The sequence below is a fragment of the Dipodomys spectabilis genome, unplaced genomic scaffold (genome assembly GCF_019054845.1).
Source record: "Dipodomys spectabilis isolate Male_0828 unplaced genomic scaffold, ASM1905484v1 ptg000297l, whole genome shotgun sequence".
In the NCBI taxonomy this organism is placed as follows: Eukaryota; Metazoa; Chordata; class Mammalia; order Rodentia; family Heteromyidae; genus Dipodomys; species Dipodomys spectabilis.
In genome coordinates this window covers 21,072,899-21,095,364 of record NW_024870974.1, presented here as the reverse complement: position 1 = coordinate 21,095,364, position 22,466 = coordinate 21,072,899, and the positions used below count along the sequence as shown (strand labels likewise).

The following is a 22,466-nucleotide window of genomic DNA, read 5'->3' as shown; positions in this document are numbered from 1 at the left end:
CACACCTAGCTAGTTTGTTGTTGCCGAGAGCTACAAGTTAACACGATAGAGCCTGGCAGATGGAATGAAAGTGAGGGCTCTCTGTATTCTCGAAGGCGTCTTTCCCTTCTCTCTCATTCATTTTATTTAGAATTAGTAGTTTATTTTTCTATCATTCTTTCTGCATTCTTGCTTCTGCCATCATGGCTTTCATGTTTCCTGACAACTTGACTCAGTATAACTACTTCTACAAGCTTCATCTTTTCTGCCCCAGCTTGTCTCCGCGAACCTGCCTTTCTGTGGCCAAGTTTGACCATTTTCTTCTTTGTGAGAAGTAAACATTGAATCAAGGAACATGCATGTCTTCAAGATAGACTGCTCCAATCCAAGGTATTAAAAATCCTTCTTCCCAGCTGGAGTCAGCACCATCACTAACCTGGGTTTCGTTCGCCCGACGTTTTTCATCTAGCAGGACTTTCCAGAAGAAGGAGTTAATGTGAGCCTAGTCATTGCAAATTAGCACCTGCTAGTGCTCAACTAGACTGCAAGTGTGCGGATGGCCACTTTTTCTCATGCCAGCACAAATCTTTGTGAACATTCTTATTACTCTTTTGATGGTATGCTGGCAATGGATTAAGTAAGCTTGTTAAAAAGGAATTTGAAAAGCAGTCAACTGGAAAAACATATTTTTAAAGAGTAAAGGAAAACAATGGAATAAGAATTAGCCTTGCTTCCGGGTAAAATCAGTTAATCTTTTCTGATCAATCATTCATTCTTCCATTTTCCCCTAAATACATGATGTCTAAGACCTATTCATCCTAAGTGAAGTAGTTTTGGGATGCCTATCCTCCTGACCTATTTGAAGTTGTCTCTTCGAGACAGTCTTAGATTCTCTGGTGCTCGGGTCACTTCTGGTTTACATCTGCCCTTCCTATCTGTGGGCTCCACACACAGATGTATGAGGTAGTTATATTTGATTATCTCAAATTATTTTTTACCTGTCTTTATTCCCTGAATAATATAGCATAACTCTATACACGTAATATAGAGATGATTTGAATACATGAAGGCTGTGTGTAGGTTGCCAGCACACACTACTCGGTGTTGTCGTAAGAGCTGAGTATTGATGGACTTCCGTGTCAATGGCAGCAGTGCTCACTGAGGGCTGAAGGCATCTCGTGGTCATGTCTTCTCTAGATTGTCTCAGCTCCCTGTTTCCGCAGCTTAACACAGGATCTGTGGAGTCCACAGGGGAAAGAGGGTATGGTTACCCATGCCTGGATCCAAGTGCTGGATGTTGGAGACTGACAGAGAGGCCTCGGGCAGAAGGGCTAGCTTTCTTCTGATGGGACTGGGTCACTCTGAGGTGGATGATTTCCTTCCACTACTGACATCCCGAGACTCATCGGCTTCATCTCTGTAGATTTAACTCCTTCACCCACTGCTTTCACACCGGGCTCTCCTCAGTCTCCTTTCAAGACAATCACAGTCTTATCTAGGTGCCTGCAAGCTTTTCTCTTCTAGTTGGTGAGTTTCTTTTCTTCTTCTTCTTCCTCTTTTTTTTTTTTTTTTGGGGTCCGGTCGTGGGGCCTGAACTCTGGGCCTTGGCGCTGTCCCTCAGTTCTTCAGCTCAAGGCTAGTGCTCTACCACTTGAGCCACAGTGCCACTTCCAGCTTTTTCTGTTTATGTGTGGCTGTTGAACTCAGGGCCTCATGCATGCGATGCAAGCACTCTACCACTGAGCCACCTTCCCAGCCCCTAGTTGGTGAGTTTCTAAAGGAGTAAAGCCAGTTATTAGGACATCTGGCTGAGTAAATATTTTTAAGTAAACAGTTCTGGAGGATGTCAGCTTGCTGGCATGCATAGAGAATGGAAATACTGTGTGGATTTACAATGGCAATAAAATTTTACTACCACGGTAGCAGTTAGAACCAGATTATCTAAAATATTGTCATTACTTTTAGCAGGAATACCTTTTATGCCATGAGTCATGCTGAAGTTTGGCTAAAATAGTTGTTAATTTATTTCATAAATTAGATGTCATACGGCTTTGCACATGTAAGACTACCTGTTAAACATAGAATGGTACTATTTTAGCTTTTCTGGTGGTGTCCTTGCAGCACATGTAAAGTCTGAGAATCAGACATATTTTGAAATATGATATTATCTGCAGTACCGAGCGGACGCTTGCTGCTTCAGCCGTTGTAGATGTTTACAACTAAGCTTCAGCATCTCTCTTAGACATCATACCGTGGCATCAAAGCTGGAAGGCACTGGCTATCACATTGGCTTTTGTAATCAAATGGGAGACCTTTATTTAGAGAACCACACTGTTCATAGGCTGTTCATAGTCATCATGGATGTGGGCAAAATTATGGGGAACTCTGAAGATCCTAGCAAAGATTTCATGTACAAGATTCAGTCTTGGATTTTGAGTCTTTCTCCACTCAGGTCTCCCCATGTTTTATGGCATGAATCAGGTGCATATCTAACCATAAGTCTGAGTTACAGAGGGTTGGTAAATACTTGACTTTTTGTCTCTTCATCCCTACCTGTGAATCCTACAAAATCCCGGTGGCCAGCTGGTCTCTTAAAGCACCATCTCATCATGGTGTCCCCTGGAGATGTCCCACAGACCACAGTGGCACCTGCCAGCCCAGGGCAGCCTATGGGAGGTTGGGTAAGGAAAAGGGCGCCGTGTAAATATGAGTATGAGCCCTTGCAATACAGTCGCATAGTGAACAGTAAGGTATGGGAAGCCAGGCCCAGTCACGGTACATAACCCATCCAGAGGTTTAGAAAATCGAGCATGTTTGTTGAAAAGGAAAAATGACATCATACAGTGTTTCAAGCATTTTCTGAAGACAAAGAAATACCATGTGCCACAGAGGTGGACAGTTTTGTTCTGGAAAGGGTCACCTAAGAAATACTTTAGGCTTTATTTGTGTGTGTGTGTGTGTGTGGTTTTGGAGATCACATTTTGGTACATTCCCCAAATGTGTGTTCGGGCTTTGTAATGGAAATGATTTCTGTCCTCAGTCCTGGCTTCTCAGCTTTGTCCTTTGGCTGGAGAGCAGCCAGGGACACAGTGGGTGTGGCCGGTCACAAGAGAACTGGACTTAGAACAGCAGGTAGCTGCTGAGATTTGGCCTGTGAATCAGTCTTCGGCAATAGTGGGTTGTGACATGAAGCAGTTGTTTATTTCACTTTCTGTTGCTTCATGAGGTAATTTAGAAAGAATGGGTGCTTTACATTACATAATATGTGTAATTCAACCACCCAGCCTCTCAGTGAGTTTGCTTATGTAAGGAACTCAGAAATTTAGATAATTTAATGACTAATTGAAACTTCTGAAAAAATAGTGGAACAGTGTACTGTTTATCCAAAATAAACACCAGAATATGGGAACATGATTTTTTAAGGGGAGAGCAAAGGAGAGGCACAGGAATTGCGGGAGGAAGTCAAGATACCCAATGTACATTATGTAAAAATGGACTCAACTTGAGGGGTGGGGAGAAATGCGGGGGGGAGAATGAAGGACAGGGTGACACTGACCAAGGAACACTGATCTCATAACCTGACTTGTGGAATTGTAACCCCTTTGTGCAACTACTTAATAATGATGATAACATACATTTTTTAGAAGAAAAATATTGGAGGACAATTTAGGGTCAACTTTGGTCTAAAGAACAAAGTAAAGCCACGGAAGTGGAAACCCAAGCCTAGACTTCTAGTTGGTGAGCATATATGCCTCATTTTCTATTGCTATTAAAACTGCCAGAGACGAGGTTTTGTGGCATATGTATAGATCAAGATGAATTGTGTGGTGGAAAGAAATTGAAACTCTTTACAAGAATCTAGAAGGAGGGGGGAAGGTGGTTTCTCTCTTACTCAATCATTTTTTGGTGCCAGAAAATTAGAAGGGAAGTAAAAATTGAAAGAAAAAGTGTGGATAACATTCCCTTGGCACTAATAAACTTAACACTGAGATGTATTCATTAAGCTCATAAGCTTCTTTGAAAGTACTCTGTTTCCAAGAAATCTTAATCTGAATTCCCTGAACTCAGGAGCCAATTTACTGGTAAAAATTCTGAATACACACATTTTAGGGATTGTCGTCATTGAAGAATAGAACCTGGGACATTTTTAGGAATAGAAGTGTGGCCTAGAATTGTTTTCATCATTATGAGAGAGTGATAAAAACAAATAACCATTACACACACACACACACACACACACACACACACACACACACACACACACGATCCATTTGGGAAAAATAAACTATGTACAGCAGGGGGGTTTCTTTAAAGGAAATCATGCTTCAACAATGGGAGACATTTGCCGAGTACTGTGAAGTCACGAGAGAAATTCCACAGGGTTTTTGGTTTTCTTGTTATGAGTTCTCTTTGATTTTGAGAATTTTAGTTCTGGTGTCCTTGTTGGAATACTTAAAAACTGAAGCATTTAGACTATTTTATAGTAACCCGTAGTGATGTGAGGGAGGGCTGAAAGATTACACTGAATGGAATTAGTAACCTCCAATGTCTTTTTTCAATTGTATCTTAAAAGGAGGCAGTCAAGCGAAAACTGTTTCTAGTGACCCTCTCTGATACTGCCACAGGACTTAGAAGGCATGATTTGTGCACAGTCTTCCCTTCAAAGAAACTTTTATTTGGACAATCAATTGGGAAGCACAAAAGAAATCTTGGCTACGGTAGCTTTTGTGATAGCTGGCTTTCATTTACAGTGTTAACCATTACCTTATTTTTTTCCATTGCAAGTATAAATATACTTAAAAGCAGAACATGAGTTTATGTTAATAGGGATATTATCCATGCAACGATTTCACACAAAGCCCTCTCCATTTTTATTCAACTAGAAATACCATCTACAGGCTTGCTTGTCCTCAATTCACCATTTTTAGCTCAATTGGTTAAGCTTTAAAGTGTATTATTATTATCATTGTTATTATTATTTGTAGTATTGGGGGTTGAATCACAACTTCCTATATCTAGGCAAGTGGCTTTTACCATTTGAATTGCACCCCCAGCTGACTTGTTTGTATTTTTAATTTTGAAGATAGTGTCTTAAGAACTTTTCCTAGTCTGGCCCTGAACTTGTGATCCTCCTCCTTTCACTTCATTAGTAGTTGGGATTATAATTATGTATCATCATGCCTGGCTAATTGTACTTCTTCTCTTTATATTCTGATTAACAAAACTACATGTACTCAGTATAGATATAGTAAAAACAACAGCAAAAGGTAAAGTGATACATATATTAAAAGCAGGTACTGAAAAGCAACTTAGACCATTCTTTCCAGGGTTATTATTATTATTTACATAGTTGTTGCAAAACAGAGATGGAAAATTAGCCTTGTGTCTTTGCTTGTTTAACAGGGCATTGAGACAATTCCGTGTAGTGTTATAGAGGCTAAAAATTAGAAAATTTCCACAAAGGCCACTTGTGCGCCAGGGAAGCAGACATCTGCTCCGGCTGAGAAGCCAGCCGTCTCAGCATGAAAGAGGCCAATGCTGAAAGCTCTTGGAGAGTCACAGGGGCACGTCAGGGCACAAGGGCTGAAGATCTGGGGGTTCACTCCATTTTCCAGAACATAGGTGCAGACGACATGTTCATTGTCTCTAGGTGAGGTTTAGTGAGAATTCCTCCTCATCAGTGCCGACAAGTCTTAATCTCTTCTGGTTGCCAAGGGAGAGGGGAGATTAGACCAAATACAAATCTCCTTATGGAAAGCAAACAGGAAATAAAGAGAGTGGGAAATGAATTCCATCACAAAACTCAGAGACAGTGAAATACCATCAGATGCACGATGTATGTCATTTTTAGGTCAAGCCACCAAGGCCAGCCAACTTTACGCAGGAAAGAGAGCAGGCGTGTCAGGAAGAGAGGGGATGGAGCTGGTACCACAAATTCCAAGAAGAAGAAAAAAAACCTTATTCAGTGAAATCTAAATTTGAGCAGAATCCATTGCTGGGAGAAATAGAGAAAGATGTTCTTGCTTCTACAGGTGGAAGCTCTCAGAAATTACATCTTGTGAAATGGAGAGAAATTCCTAGAAAGGAAGGGGTGGGTCTGTTGGTGGCAGCTTCTGGAGTTGAAGCTGGAGGAGCTCAGAATCGTAGCCATGGCAATCTTTGATAAGTACCTATCGGCTTCACTGTCTGTGGCTGATGGGCAGGCACGCACCTGCCTTCATCGCATCCTTTTCTCTGGTGTTTTCCTCACCTGGAAACGTAGACACGCAATCTAAAGTGACCAGCACGTTCTTCCCTGTTCCCTGAGACGCTGTGCAGTGTGGTAGCCGTGGACTTGGGAATAGACACCCACTTCGTTTCTCTTTGCAGACAGCTTTGCTTTCCTAGAATTAAATTCCTTAGGAGAATGCATCTGGGTTTAATGATGATGTCATACCTTTATTGTTTTCTGATTCCTGTTGGACTTCGGCCAGTGACTCATGGATTTAAAAACGGGTGACTGAACTTCCAAGCAACGAGACGTTCCTTCTGTATCTTCTTGTTTACTGATCTCTCAGCCTGAATTTTCAGTTTTAATTTTTTTTTTAATAAATTACTTCACAGGCCACACATGCTTAATTCTGGAAAAATGTTCCAAAGATGACCTGGAAAAAAGTGTGCTTTTTGTACATTGTTCACTACAATCTGGTAGTATCAGATTTCTTTTAAAGTTCTTAAAATATTCACAAGCATGGTGAACGTGTCCCTTTCTTTGGGTCTGTTTATTTATTGCATAGAATTTAAAGCTATGATTTTAGGAGACTAATGATTTTAGATTATGATATACCCTCTCATAGGTTGACATTTTCATTATTATAGAGTACCCCAATCCTCCTTTTATCTGTATTATCCTATAAGAATCTTATGAAGAGTTTTCATTGTGACATTTCTGTATATGCACAGGATATATTTTGCCTGGCTATCTTTTTAATACGGCTTCTTAATTGAAAGTCTCTTTTGATGTTAATACAGCTAGAGCTACTCTAGTCTATTTCATTTAGTGTTTAGTTACTTTTGTCTCTGTCTGTATTCAGTCTTTCTTTGTTTTTACATTACAGAGGCGGAGTCTTGTAAGTTGCATGTAGCTCTATTTTATGTTTTGATTTTTAATTTGATTTGATCATCAGTATTTTACAGAATATTTAATTCATATTCGTCTGTTGTAACTATGGCTAAATTACATGTACATGCATTGTCTGATCATTTTTTTCTGTTTAACTCAGCTCTTTATGACATTTGTTTATTTCTTGCCTTCGTTTGGATCAGTCAACTTTGTTTAGTCTGCTTTTTATTTGTTTGTTATCTAATTATCTTGCTCTTTTTTTCCATCTGTATTATAACACACATCTTTGAGTTCATGCCTAGATGCTGTCAGTGGCGGTGTGACTGGTTCCCAGGAGACTGATGAGAGGGAACCATAAATCAGGACACTGGGAATTTAGTACCAGGAGATTTTTTTCAGTTTGGCCCTGTACCAGCACAGCAGGTCTGAGCAGCTGTACTTTGGATTCACGTGGGTGGGGCTAAATTGCTATGGCAAACATCACTGTTGAATACACTGATGTTGTTCCCCTAAACTAGATGTCATTTCATGCTCTTTATCTGGAATATGGTGGACGCTTCATTCCTTTGCCCCTAGCACAACCCACCTTCCACGAAAGACAGACTGCCTTTCAGCAAGTCTTCCATTTCCACTTCATTGTCTAAAGGAAGCACATTATATGCCCTTCCTCTCTCGAGAGGATGGCCCTGACCCCTGAACGTGCCTTGTGGGCACCTTGATTCCTGAGGCTGTGTTCTCAACATGGGGGTAGGGAGAGAGTAGACCGCACAGGGATTTAATCACAGCTGATGACAGGGCTTAGGGGCTTGACTGGGAGCCTCTGTGCGTACGCCCATGCCACATAAACCAAGCTGCATGGTGCATGGGATGGAATGTTAACATTATTTTTTTCTTTTGCCAGTTCTATGGTTTGAACTCTGGGCTTGGACACTTCCCTAGCTAGCATTCCACCCCTTGAGCCACAGCACCCCTTCTGGCTTTTTCTAAGTAGGTTTTGGGAGATAAGATTCTCATGGACTTTCCTGCCCGGGCTGGCTTTGAACCATAATCCTCAGATCTCAATGAGAAGCTAGGATTACAGGCATGAGCCTGGCTAACTTCATTTTTGAAATAATTCTTGAGTTTTAAAATTGATTGTTCTTTTTGAACATGCTTGGTCAAACTGAGCTCGATAAATCCATGAACAAGGCATTTTAACTGTAGTTTTGAAAAGATACATTACCACATACACTTTGGTGTGCTATACTCTATCTGAAGGAATTGTTTCAGTGTGATTTAAGCCCTTCCAGAGGAATACAAACTTCACATTATTTCCATAAAGATAATGTCACTGATAATTAAGCTGGATCAAAATTTCACAAGAAAGTGAGTCCTTAACTATGTTTTTGAATATCAGTGTGAAACTCTTCCATAAATTATTAGCAGGAAGAATCTAGCAGCTCCCTGAAGGAGTAATGTATTATGAAGAGCTAAGGTTCATTTTAAGAATGAGAGATTATTAGCTCTATTAAAATAATGTACCATACTCATGCATCTAAGGGGAAAATCAGATATATCTCTATAGATACTGAATATTGAGTCAAAACCTATTCAACAGTTACTGTCATCGTTGAAAAAAATAAAGACAAATCTATCAAGTAGGAGGTAAACATTTTGTAACCATGAAAGAATGTAAGCATACACACACACACACACACACAGGTATACAATCCAAACACATTGCAACTATGGCAAAATGTCAGAGGTAATTCTGCCATTTCTGCTCAAAGTACAAATAAGACAATTATACACAGCTTTCAACCCTAATGATAGTACCATACCAGTTTAGCCAACAAACAGAAAAAAAAATTTGAGCTCTAAAATTCAGGTGTGAAAAAAATGCTGTATTTTGATGGCTAATTATTCAGAAATCTCTGAAAGACTCTAATTGTCACTTTCTAACCATTACCCAAGTCTAGCATCTAAAAGATAACAGAATAAATACATAAGTATGACTTGTTAGAAAAGTAATCTCCTTTTTTGGGGGAAATACAAATAACAATGACAAAGTAGAAGAGAGAAAAACCTAGAATTTTATCTCTAATTTAAAAGGAGATATTTCTTTTTAGGACTTGGGTGGGTCCTAGCAAGCCATAGAGCCATGAGGAAGGAACCAGAATGGACATTTTGTGAAAAGAGATGTACAAACAGCATTTCAAGAATACATATTCAACCCATATGTGCATATTTATTCAAATCCTTATAAATTTGAGTCTGTTTATTTTAAGGAGTGAGAGATTTTACATGTATGTTTCTATTATATTTCATAAGGCATTTTCCCCCAGGATGCCTGGGAACTAGTCCCCCAAGAAACCAGAGCAGAAGGAATACAGTACTTACAGAAGAGGTAAAGTACGATTTCTACAACTATGTTGCAATGCTGTTTCACTTACCCGTCATTGACTAGACAACCTCAATAGAAAGAAAATACAATGCAATGGAAATTTGTAATTTGTGAAGTGAGAGGTTCCATCGCTCATGATGACCTGAGAAGTTGGGCGCTCAAAAGTATCCAAATTTGACATTTATATTTCATAGGTTCGAAATTTCTTTTTGAATTATTGAAATTAATGAAATAATAATCTTATTAAGGTGCTAGTATATTTTTTTACCACCTTAATTTCGCTTTATAAAATTAATTGATCTTATTTTTATGACTTATAAACTCACAGAATTTAAAATCTTTATTTTGCCAAATCTACAAATCCTCTTACGTTGATTTTTAAAAAATATTACTTGGGGGCTGGGAAGGTCGCTCAGTGGTAGAGCGCTTGCGTTGCATGCACGAGGCCCTGGGTTCGATTCCTCAGCACCCCATAAGCAAAAAGAAAAAAGCCGGAAGTGGTGCTGTGGCTCAAGTGGTAGAGCACTAGACTTGAGCTGAAGAGCTGAGGGACAGCGCCCAGGCCCAGAGTTCAGGCCCCACGACCGGACCCAAAAAAAAAAAATTTTTACTTGGCATTGCTACCTGGATATTTGATAAATATATGCTTAGCGTTGTTTTTCTGGGTATCTTATTCTTAAAGGAAATCTGGAATTTGTGAAACAATGTGAAATAAGGGTAGAAATTTTCTCTGACAGAGGTAATCAGTTGCTTCCTGGAGCTTAATGCAATTGCCCTCTCCATCCCACTCTTCAAAACTCAGGCTTCCCGTGTTTCCTTGAGTCAGTTTTCAGCTGTTTAGTGTGGAGAAGCCGGACGCGCTTTATGATGATGGAAAGTGCGACATCTACCATGTCTAGTTCCTTTCTATTTTTTGTTTTTCTCTTTTTTTTTTTTTTGGGTCCGGTCATGGGGCTTGAACTCTGGGCCTGGGCGCTGTCCCTCAGCTCTTCAGCTCGAGGCTAGCGCTCTACCACTTGAGCCACAGCGCCACTTCCGGCTTTTTTCTTTTTTTGCTTATATGGTGCTGAGGAATCGAACCCAGGGCCTCATGCACGCAAGGCAAGTGCTCTATCACTGAAACACCTTCCCAGCCCTTTTGTTTTTCTCTTAAAAAACGTGTCACCAATAGCTATTTTTCTAGATGAACTTAAGGTCCATAGTGTCAATTTCACTTCTTTCGTCCACTCTTACGTGTCACCCTCAATTTCATTTCTTATGAAGTAATTTGGAAAGAATGGTTGCTTTTTATAATACATGGATAGTGTTTCCATCCAGCTTCTCTTGCTACTCCACTGTGCTTTGGTTTGTCAGTCTACTTGTCTTGACCAGACAGCACCAGTATATTTCTTGTCGCACTGATTATTGTATTGTATCGTGTGGATTAGATGTTTTTTCTGCATATTGCTTAGATGTAGAGTGACACATATGAAACTCACGGGATATTTAATTTTTATTTATCACTTATTTGATCCTAGCATCTCCTAGAATCTGCCGTTGTAGTCTTCCAACAACTCAGATAACTGGTTAATCATATAATTGTGGTAGCAATTGACATTTCCATTTCTCCTTTTGCAAAGTTGCAATTTCAAAAGGAGAAAATAGTTTTTCAATGGAGATGTAATTATTTTTCATCTGGAATAGTCAAAGAATAGGCATCGGGGTATCTTATTCTTGTTCCTGGGCCTGAGACATCGTTCAGTGATTCGGACCTTGCATAGCAAACAGGAAGCCTGGAGTTGATTGTCCAGCATTGAAGAAAATAAAAAAGTTCTTATTCTTCAATACAGTGGGGACAGGCACAGTGAGTTACTAAGAGATGTGAAGGTGTTCACTTTCATCGGGAGTGTGCTTGAAGAAGAAATCATCGGTGTTGAATGTTGTCCAGTGCCTTGTGAAGCACTGAGCGCTGTGTGTCCAAGACCGCGCTGAGAGGAGCATCGCACCCCGTCTAGCAGCGGGTACCTTGAGGAAGCTGCCTACTCCCTGGGTTTTATTTGGAAGCTGGCGATGGAAAGCGCAAGTGTCCTGAGAGTCACAGGGCCCAGAACCCATGGTGTGTTTTGTTTTTCATGACTCGTGGTGTGCAGTCGGTGATCAGCAGGGCAAGGGCTCCTTTGGGTCTGTTGAGGAGACAGAACGGTTTTCTCATGGGAGAACTTGCGTGAAAAAATGTGAGCCTGGGTCACTGGGGTCTCAGCTCCTCCAGAAAAGAGCTCGCAGGTGTGCTTGCCCCGTGGGTGGGCTCCTCAGGTTCACTTCACACCCTACTATTTGTCTTCCTTGTGCCACTCGCCTTTAAGCAAAGGATGTTCTCCATCTGTCTAGCCAGTAAGACTAAGAAACAAGCCTGTCTTCTGTTTTTAAGAGCTCTGTTGGTTCCGTTAGAGGAAGGAAGGGTGGAGTTGAGGCAGATCCTAACTTTTTGAAACACTGAGTCTTGCCGTTTGAGTGTGTTCGTTTTGCTTTTCGATCCTAATGCCCGTAACACTTAGTTTCCAGACTCCTCTGGGGACTGGTCAGACGTGCCCGGGTGTGCACGCCCAAATCTCACCGCTGTCGTCTACTATTAGAGAGCTTATTTATTTCCATTGCTCTCTTTTTTTGATTTCGGGGTCTGATAGATTATTTTAATATTCAGTGGAAGCCCAATGTGACATTGTCAACTGTTTTTGTGAGACATTAAGCTTTACTGTCACAATTGTGCTTACCAGAAACACAATTACGGCTCTGTTAGTCTGCAAGATACATACTTTCCAGTTATGAATACATACGCTAATTGGGAGTAAATCACTGTCATTTTCTTCGTATGTATTAAATGTCTGATTTTGTAATACAGATAATACTTAGTGCCACATTTGCCTGGGATTATACACACGCCCTTCTTGGAAGATGTTTTGTTCAGTCTGGGAGGCCTTTTGAGAGCGCTGTGCTGTAGGTCCCGTTCTCTCCCCTCCCCTCACCCCCCCGGGAGCAGTCCCCCCTCCCCCATGAGCCTCAGTCTACCTCCCTCGGCTGGTTGTCCAGATCTTCCTGAGGTGCCGGGTTCAAGCTTTCTTTAGGCCAGCTTGCTGCTGTTTTCCAGTGCCAACTGCTGAGTGTCTTCAGCCACCTGCCATATTCCCTGTGAGAGCTCTGGCAGAAACATCTGGATTCCTTCCAAAGAGGAGACTTTGTTAGCACAGTCCTCTCCTCTGCCTCCTGACCCTCTCTCTCTCTCTCAGTTACATTCAGCTGCTTTACAAGGAAGGCTCTCCTTCTCACCGCTGTCCGCAGGGACTCTGCGAGTGGGTGGTGCTGCGTGCACCAGCCGCTGCCCTGATCTCCTTCACCCACCTCCAGCACGCCACACTTACACGCGTGGCCAACTCCAGGCTGAGTCTGGCTGACAGGTAGTGTTTCTCCTCTCTGCATAGCAGAAGTGAGAGCCAGGCTGAGTTTCGTTTTCAAGACTGGAGCCTAGGGAGTCCCAGGCTGCAGGGAATTGTTGAAGGAGTTACGTCACTGGTTCAGTTCTAAAGGGAGCATGTTTCCGCGCTAGAAAGTCCATGGGCCAGCCTGGCTAGCCGCTTGGCTTCCTGTTCCAGACTGTTTCTTAGAAGCTGTGCAACTTCGGGGAAGTTGTGCAATGTCTTTCCTCCTCAGATTTGTCATCTTTAAAACCATCCGAGCTCCACACCTTCCCAACAGCGTGGCTGTAACACAAAAATTCGTAGCACAATTGGCTGAGAATAATAGTTGATAGACAACACTCGACAATTTGTCAGCCATTGTTCTTTTAATGTTGTTACTATTTATAATAATTTATTTTAAATAAAAGAACCTCTCCTTGCTATATTTGAAGGCGCAGAATGTACGTAGGCTACGGCAAAGCAATCCACCAGACTGAAGGGTGACAAGTGATGGCAGCAGCAAATCAAAGTTGGACATACAGGTTTCTGTTCACGTAGGACTTTGTAAGTGCATTCGAATTTAGAGGTACACTAAGAAGCAGAAGGAAGCTTTGAATGAATCTGAGTTACTTTGTGACAAAGAAAACAAGACTGATATAAATTAGCCTGTTAGGAGCAATCCCAGCACGATCAATGCAGAAGAGCGAGTCCCCAGCCATGGGGGCTGAGCCTGAGGTGGTGGCAAACCTGGGCTCCAGGATTGTGAACAGCGCTGGAGCAAGGGTGACAGGAGGTGGCCAAGATCAGGAAGAGCCTCCGGCCGACGTTATTTCCGCGTGTCTGTATGCCCTTGCCCTGTAACTTTGCCCCATTCTTTAAATGCCTATTATTAAAATAATTGAAAATGCAGAACAAAAGCAAACCATGACCTGATGTGGCCCAGCGTGTGTCTGCTGCAGAATGGCTTTCTTCCTGGGGTATAGAGAGAAATCACCATTTATTTTGGAGACCACAGAAGTCATTTGAGTGTATGTGTATGGTTTCTTGACACCGCATGGATATTCAGTATTAAAGTTAAAATGGAATATTGTTGTTAAGATTGTATACATATTAAACTCAGGGCTTTGGTGTTGTTCCTGAGCTTTTGTGCTCAAGGCTCGCACTCTACCGTTTGAACCACAGCTCCACGTCTGGCTTTTTTGATGATTAATTGGAGATAAGAGTCTCATGGACTTTCCTGCCCAGGCTGGCTTTGAGCCGAAATGATCAGATCTCCGTCTTCTGAGTGGCTAGGATGATAGGCATGAGCCACCAATGCCTGGCCCAGAAATAGATTTCATAATATCATGTGACACTTCTTGTGAGCACTGTAAAGTTACTTTCCAGGGAATTTTATCAACTAGATATCAAAGTGGGTTCAACAAAATTCATATAAAAATGTTGACTGGAATCTAACAAAATTGAGAACATTCCCAACTTTACAATCTCGTGGAAATAATCCAAGCTAATGTTGAACTTGGTGGGTGTCAGACAAAAAGTACTGTCTTGGTGTATGCGTGGATAATGATATGTAATGCATGGAATGGCCCTGAGAACTCTAGAAAACGGAATTTGTCACCAAGAAATTGAGACGCTATGCTTTAATTACAGGAATTGAAGGTATTATATTCTTTTATAATTGACCAAAGTAAATGCACTATAGATGTAATTCAAATAAAAACAATTTGAATTCTATATTTCTGTCCAAATTAACCAAAATCAATGGCACAATTTGAGGACACCTCTTAAGCCAGGCATGATGGATGATCCCATTTATTCCCTTAATTTAAGTAGATCATTAGAGTTTAAGTACATTTTCCTAACAATTTTATTGATTGCAAGTTGACCAGTGCACTTAGCAGTAGGTTTCTAGGTAGAGTCTATTTTTGCTGATACAATCTAGAAATTATATTATTTCTTTTAAGATCATACAAGATTTTTTTTAAATCTAAAAATTTTTCTATTTTGCTCAAATGGTTTCACCCACGTGTTATTGTTTGTTAAAATTGTTTGGTTTTCCTCTTTTATAACATGAACATTTTTATAATAAGAATCCTATCTGTCAAAAATCTAAAATGCACATTTTTATGATTTTCATATTAGTTAGCTGCTGATTTTAGGTCAATAGAAGTGGTTTGAGCTAGATTAAATACCTCAAGTATTTGAGGGAAATATTGATACATTTGGATATCTACTTGGGTTTTAGTTTTGTTTCATTTGTCATTGTCCTTTTTATGTTCAGCCGAAATAATATTACATCTAGCATGCAAATACTGTGTATAGAGCGATTTTCACATGGGCTTTGTGGTATCATTCCATTATTTTATTTCAGGCCCCAACACGAAACTTTTATTTTAATTCACACAAATGTGCAACGCTATTTAAGGTTAACAAAACCTAGACATAAACAATTCACTAACAGTTTTTTCAGAAGCTTTCAGAATTGTTGATATGTTGATAAAACCTATCATAAACTTTAAGTCAGCTGTTTAAGATACAGCAGTTTTGTCTTAAATTCTTACAAATACTGTGTTACATACATTGCTCACATAACCTCATTACTCCTCACTACAGTTATTTACGAGTTGTGTTGTTATCTTGGCTCCTCAGCTGCTCTGGAAGTTAGATTTCCTCACCTCTTAGTTTTCTGTTACTGTGGAACAAATCATCACAAACTGAGAAGCTTAAAATAATAGCACTAATTAAATCACAGGTGCATATATATCAGAAGCCCAGGAAAGTTCAAATGGATATTCTATGAAGGTTTTGCTGGGTAGAAATCAAGGTGCCAGCCAGGCTGACTCTTATGTGAAGACTCTGAGAAGAATCTACCGGCAGAACTCAGTCCTTGTGATGGGAGTGAAGTCTCTCGATTCCTTGCTGGCTGTCACCAAAGGCTATGCAGGTCAGGCCCAGAAGGTTCTGTGTTGCATTTGATGTGGTTTCCTCCACCTTTCAATCACAGATAGCATATCTAGTTTTTCTTATGATTGACACTCTAGATTTTCCTTCTCTCTCCAGCCAGAAAAAGTTCTCTACTTGACGGCGCTCATGTGATAACCTTAGAGTTTTCCTCCCAGTAGTCTCCAGACTCACGCAATATAAAATACTCAAAGGGATGATGTCGTTAGCAGGTATATTTTGCTGAGAGAAGCATGACTCTGCTTATCCCAAGAAATTGGTGGAGTTAGTTGATGATGAGCCTGAGATTCCAGAGTTTTTGTCCTGTACCCATCACAGGGCCTGATGTTATCTGTGTGTGTTAAGGAAACAAGCCACATAGATAATATCAGGCCGTCTGATGGGTACAGGACAAAAACTCTGTAATCACCAACCAACCCAGGGGGCCCACAGGCTCTGTAAAATGTGCTGCCTCGGAGGGTTCTAGAACAACTTTCACACTTGCTGATCCCGTAAAATGGGAACTTCCGACAGTCAAGAAGCACATCAATTAGGCTTTGCTATGCTCTGTGTAGTTCTGTGATTTTCATTTGTGTTTGTTTACTCTGCCCTATTACAAGCTTTAACTGCTACTTTGTACAGAGTCTCCTCTTCTTTGGTGAAATACTTTAATAACCTAACAGGCATCATGTCATGCTTAGGTTTCCTTTATAAATCTGAGTGCAATTCGTTTTTCTAGTTAAGTCTTTTCCAGGTAATTGAGTAATTTGACCACAGTGGAAAAGATGCAAAGTCAGTGAAGACAGAGATCACAGGAAGTTTGATGGAAACAAACGGATCCGGTTCACATGGTGGGAAACAAAACAAACAAATGTGGAAGGATTTTCTTGGTCTTCAGTAATCTAAGTTGCTGAATGTTTCTTTATACTTGTGAGAGAACCATGGATTTCTGGGTTGATAGTGGATGGAATTTTGTTTGTCTTCACGGGAATGACAGGTCTCACCCAGCTCCTCATTCACCAGGCCCCGTTTATAACCAACCTATGTAACCAGATCAGGAGGATGAGATCACTGTTGTACATGATTGTATGTGAAACAAAAGCCAGTCCTTGCTTACCTAATCACTAGGTCATTCAGATCCAGTCACTATCTCCAAACGTCACTGTCCCCAATTACAAGTAGGGAATTCTGTTACTTTAAGCGATAGTCTCTTGTGGTAGACTTAGGTCAATATTCAAGTTGCTGGAAAGTTAATTAACTGGTTTGACTGCAAGGAAGTTTAATTTCTGTATCTCATAAAGACACAAGGGAAAAAAAAAGGATAGATAATTGCGTGTGAGTACTTTAGCAAAACCTGTCGGAGTATACACAGGTCTTGTGGCCAACCCTTCCTACAATATGCATGTCTTTTCAGATAGGTGTTCCTTTGTTCTTTGGTTTAACCAGAAATAACCTTCATTTTTAATGGTTTTTACCCCCACAATTTGTATTATGGCATGAAGTAGATAAATTACCAAAAGATGACAAGAACAGATACGATCTTGCAGCTTGTGCCCAGGATGGACTTGCATTGCTTGACAAAGTTGCTTTTGCCTTTTTTTTTGTGAAAGACGTACAAAACATTGAGTGTTGTCATCTTGAGTGGTTCTTCCAAAAAATGGATGGATCCATTTTCACAAGTCAGAGCAGTCACCATGATGCTTAAAAGTGTTGACGAAAACTAAATGGATGGTAAAAGTAGAAGTGGGAGTGGAACTATAATTTCTCTCCCCGGAAGGGAGGATGTTATGGGTAACATGCACATAGGGAAAGATTTTTCTAGTAATAAAGCTGGGGGGAAATAGCAACCGAAAGAGCACAGATCTATTCCTGGTGTCATTTTGTGTGTAGGGAGCACAAAAAACCGTCACTATGCAAGTATGCATAGTACTATATATTTGCAATGATGTCTTCATGCAAGGGAAACAGCTGTTTATCTGTTTTTCTGAGGTTTTATGTTCTTTTCCCATTGCTATTCTGTCGGTACGTGGCTTCATAAAGCCGTAGGATTCTGTGGGAAACCATTGGGTCCGTGTGCTCTGGCTGGCGATGTGTTGGTTTTCTAGCTTGACAGCAATGCTTTATCGTAGCTGGAGGGAGAATGTGGATGACAGTGTCAGGAGCAGGGAGGCGAATGCCACCCACTCCACATCCACAAGTGCTCGGTCTCCCGGGCCCCGCGCTCTGCATGCCAGGCAATGAATATTGTATTGTTATTTTCCTTTTTTTTATTGGAACATCGGAGACTTGTCAAACGGTTCCATTTCTGTCGAACGCTTGATGGAAAGCCTTGTAAAGCTTCCTTCATGATGATGGCTTGATGTCTTGCCTGAGAAGCAAACACCCGTTAAATGTGATTGCGAGTTGTCTTTTATGGGTTCTCATTTTGTTTGTTACTAAAACTCAGAACCTGGGTGGTAAGTTTTCCCTCAGAGCTGTGTGTTGTGCCTTGGGTGTGTGGACACATTCTAGGACTTCCTTTCCACACGTCATCTCTCCTGCGTCTCCCATCCAGGGCTCCAGTCTGACTCAAGGCCCTTACACGATAACCAGCCCTGGGGTGGGGGTGGGGGAATCTTCCTTGGACATTCACAATGCCGATGAGCAAATACCATGGATGTTCAACAGTTCACCTCTTGCCTTACCCAGACATAGGTCCCCAGAAGTGCATCCTTAGTGAATATTCACTAAACATTGTTGGAAGATGTTTCTTGCCATGGACATTCATTGATGGCTTTGCATTCTCCCCTGCTGACAGGGGAAACTCGGTTGATCTGGCTCACACCTGTGTCTCACTACGCTTCTATGACTTTATGGGGTTGTTTTACCTTCTGTTCAAGAGGCTATCCCACAACATTGCATATTTTCCTTCCTTTTTCAGAGCACTTATGGATTCTTGCTCTGAATCCTTATATGAGACACACCATGAAACATGATTTCTTTCTTTTAAGTTTTTTTTTCTCATACGAATTGACATGGTTAATTCACTGCAACAAAAAGTACAATTTTAATGGGTGATAGGAGGCATTGTACTCTTTTGCTTTGCCTGGAAACAGGTAGCTCAGGCATTGAAGGTTTTAAATCATGTAGGCATTTCTCCACATTTTCCTTTATAAATAAATTAGTAAATGCACAAGCGGTGGTGTGGATCATTTGTTTAGTTGCGGCTTCGTGCCTCATGGTAGGCTAGACCCTGAAATTACACATGTAAGAAAAATGTTCTTTTGTCCTCTGTTAATGTGGTTTGCTTGATGCAAATACTCCTTTTCAGCATGATCATGCATGTCTGAAGGAAGTGTAGTGACAGGATTCTTGGCATCTGTTTCATATATTTCTGTTGGAAACTGAGAAAAAATGCCAGATGCATCCAATAGACACTGTGATGTAGGCGAAGAATTAGTTATTATTGCCCATAGAGGTGAAGAATAAGTTTAATCAACAATGTGATTAAACTGAAGGTCTTTTCTATCATCATCATCATCATCATCATCATTATTATTTTGTTATTATTATTATTTGTCAGTTGTGGGAATTGTAACCCAGGGCCTGGGTGCTGTCTCTGAGCTTTTTTTGTTCAAGGCTAGTGCTCTACCACTTTGAGCCATAGTGCCACTTCAGGTTTTTTGGTGGTTAATTGGAGATAAGAGTCTCATGGACTTTCCTGCCCAGGCTGGATTTGAACCGTGATCCTCAGATCTCAGCCTCCTGGGTAGCTAGGATGACCGACCGGTGTGAGCCCCTGGTGCAGGGCGGTTCTTGTTTTGAAGGAGTTAGAAAGCACAGGTGTGCTTGGGGTTTGGTTTTGGTTGCAGATGAAAGGCCCATTCAAGCAGGTACCCGGATATCAGGAATCAGCAAGATGAGGACACACAGGAGAACCCTGTGTCTTCAGACCCAAAGCAAGCAGTCGCTCCATCAGCAGTTTTGTGCTGGCACTGGGCATTCTCCATGCACTGCACACACAGGTCACGGGCCCCAGGAGGCTCTCAAGCACCCACGGAAACTTCTTTTCTTTTTCTAAATGCAGTTGTTCTGCATGACCTTTCAACCTGGGATTCAACTCTATTTCTGCTAGTAATGAGCACTAATTTCTCTTCAGCTGCTCAAATGAGGTCATGGACGGGCCCCGCAGAAGGACGTCCCTGCACAAAGCCTGCTCTCCCTCTGGCTGTGTGTGCCCCCGACTGCACGCGCAGCGTGGAAGCATCCTCAGCCAGGGACCGAGCTTTTCTCTAGGTGTTATACTGACGGCAGACCTCAGTCGAATTCTCAATCTTACTGAAGCAGCATTTGCTGATAGGTGGCTTTTATAGTCGTTTAAATCTTTGTGGTCAATATTAGATAGGCCCTGCGGGCTGGTATACAGGACTGGGTTTACTTTGCAGTGGTTTTTACTGGGGTTTGAATTGAGGGCGTTGTACTTGCTAGGCAGGCAGGTAGTCTATCACTTGAACCCTGCCTCCAGCTCTTTGTTAGTTTAATTATTTGAATATGGTATCTTATTTTTTTTTTAATATTTTTGGCGCTCGGCTCTCATGGACTTTGATCTTCTTGCTTTATACCTCCCATATAACAGAGATGACAGGCAGGCAGGACTGTGCCCAACTTGGTTGAGATGGGGACTTGGGAACTGTTTGGCCTATGATTGCTTCCCAGTCTCGTCTGTCAAGTAGCAGGAATTCCAGGTTGAGTCACCACACTGGGCTGCGAAGTTTATTAGTATAGGATGTTGTTCTGCAGTGTACTTTCCCCCTTTGGAATGGTTTTTAACTGAGTTGTATTTTTGCTCTTGAATAATTGTTTGGAGTTAAATTAAAAAAAAAACAAGCTTAAGTATTATCTTCACCTACAGATGATTAACACAGTAACATCCAGCTTTGTTCTCTGTGTGCTTCTCTTTCCTTAAATTAATTCACATGTATTTATTAAGAGAAAATGTTCATACTGGGAAAATAGCACTTGAAATGCTAATTGTAATTGTGAATGTTCCTTGGCAAGATGAACGGTGTAAAATATGTATAAATGAAGTTCTCAAATAAAATGAATTTTTTATCAGGAACTACACACATTTTTTTCTCTTTCAACCCTTTTATTAAAAATATTTTAAGGCATGCTCTTGGCTAGAACCTATGTAACAGGAATGTATTTTGTCTCTGCCCAAACTCAAAGCACATATAGTCACATTAAAATAATATAAGCTTGGTAAAGGGCTGGGGGCATGCTGAAGAGGTTGAGCATCTACCCCTAGCAAGTTCAAATGTCAGTACTGTGTATACTTATGTATGCATATATATTATTCAGTATGGTACAAATACATATATATATATATATGTATACATATATATATGAATTTTGTTTCTTTCTTTTCTATAGTGTTGATACAGAGCAAAGTCAACACATTGGAAATTCCCTCCAGGTAGTTAGAGGAAAGTGAGAGACCATGTCATGCTGTATAAGTAGAATAGATAAGAGTTGGACAGTCCTCTCGGTAGTTCAACTAACTGCATGCTGTGTTGGAACGCGAGATTAAGTCATGCTTTTACTTCATCCCTGTATAGTTATCCCTCAGTATTCGGAGTCCCGCTTCTGTAATTCAACCAGCCAGGCATCTGAAAAATTTTGAAAAGTATGATACCTGCACTGAACACATTCGGAATTTTTTCTTTGTCAACAATTTTTATTGCTATTTACATGGAAAATATTGAAAGTAATCTGTAGATGATTTACAGTATGGAGAGGTTGTCCCTGCCGGGAATCCTGAGCATCCTTGGGGTTGGCACGTGTGTGGGGTCCTGAAACCAGTACCCCACAGAGGAGGAAGCAGGGTCAGTTCAGATAACACTCAAACCCACTCCTCAGTTATGAGAATGATAGCTGGCCAACAGGGGAGCAGGGGATGTAAAATAGGACTGGAGATGTTAAAGGGACAGGAGAGCTCTTTATACCTTTGACTCTATCACAGATTACCAGGGTAAAACGAGGGTAGGGAAACATAGTCTACTTTTATCTGTAATGAGTTCTAGGGGGAACTGTACATCACACATATATGGCATGTGGGTTTGGAGAGAAAGCGAGCCATGCCCAGCTTTGATAGGCAAGCTAAAGTGTAGACAGACATGCTTGTTGGATGACACTGTTGTCTGTAAGACACACAAGCATGCAGCGGCAGCAGAGAGCGCTGCTATCAGAGGGAAACTGGGCGTAGGTGCAGGTAATACTGAGAGGCTCCAGGAGAGGCTCCAGAGTTCAGAATTCCTGTAAAAGAAATGGCCAAGCATGACGAGAAATCATAGAGTAATTCATGGAGTATAAAGGTGTCACATTAGAGGCCTACCTTTGTCGAAGAGGTAAATATCCAGTCTGAAGTTTTATACCCACTGATGTTAAAGATATATATATAGTCTAATATGTATATGTATATATTTGTTTTGTTTTTTTGTTTTCCTGTCAGGCACTATTGCTTCTGTGTAACATTGTGGTCTGCAAATCTCATATAGTTTCCCATTACCTAGCAGAGTAGATTCCAGCTTGCCTTTGAGGGCCACCAACAGCCTTCCTCCAACCTGCCAATCGCCAGGTGGATGTGGCCTTC

At 41.0% G+C, this 22,466-nt stretch overlaps 1 protein-coding gene across 4 annotated transcripts in view; it reads left to right on the top strand.

Moving 5' to 3' along the window:
* Positions 1-22,466, top strand: part of Il15 (interleukin 15) — a 54,249-nt gene that overhangs the window by 13,694 nt on the left and 18,089 nt on the right. The window lies entirely within an intron of this gene.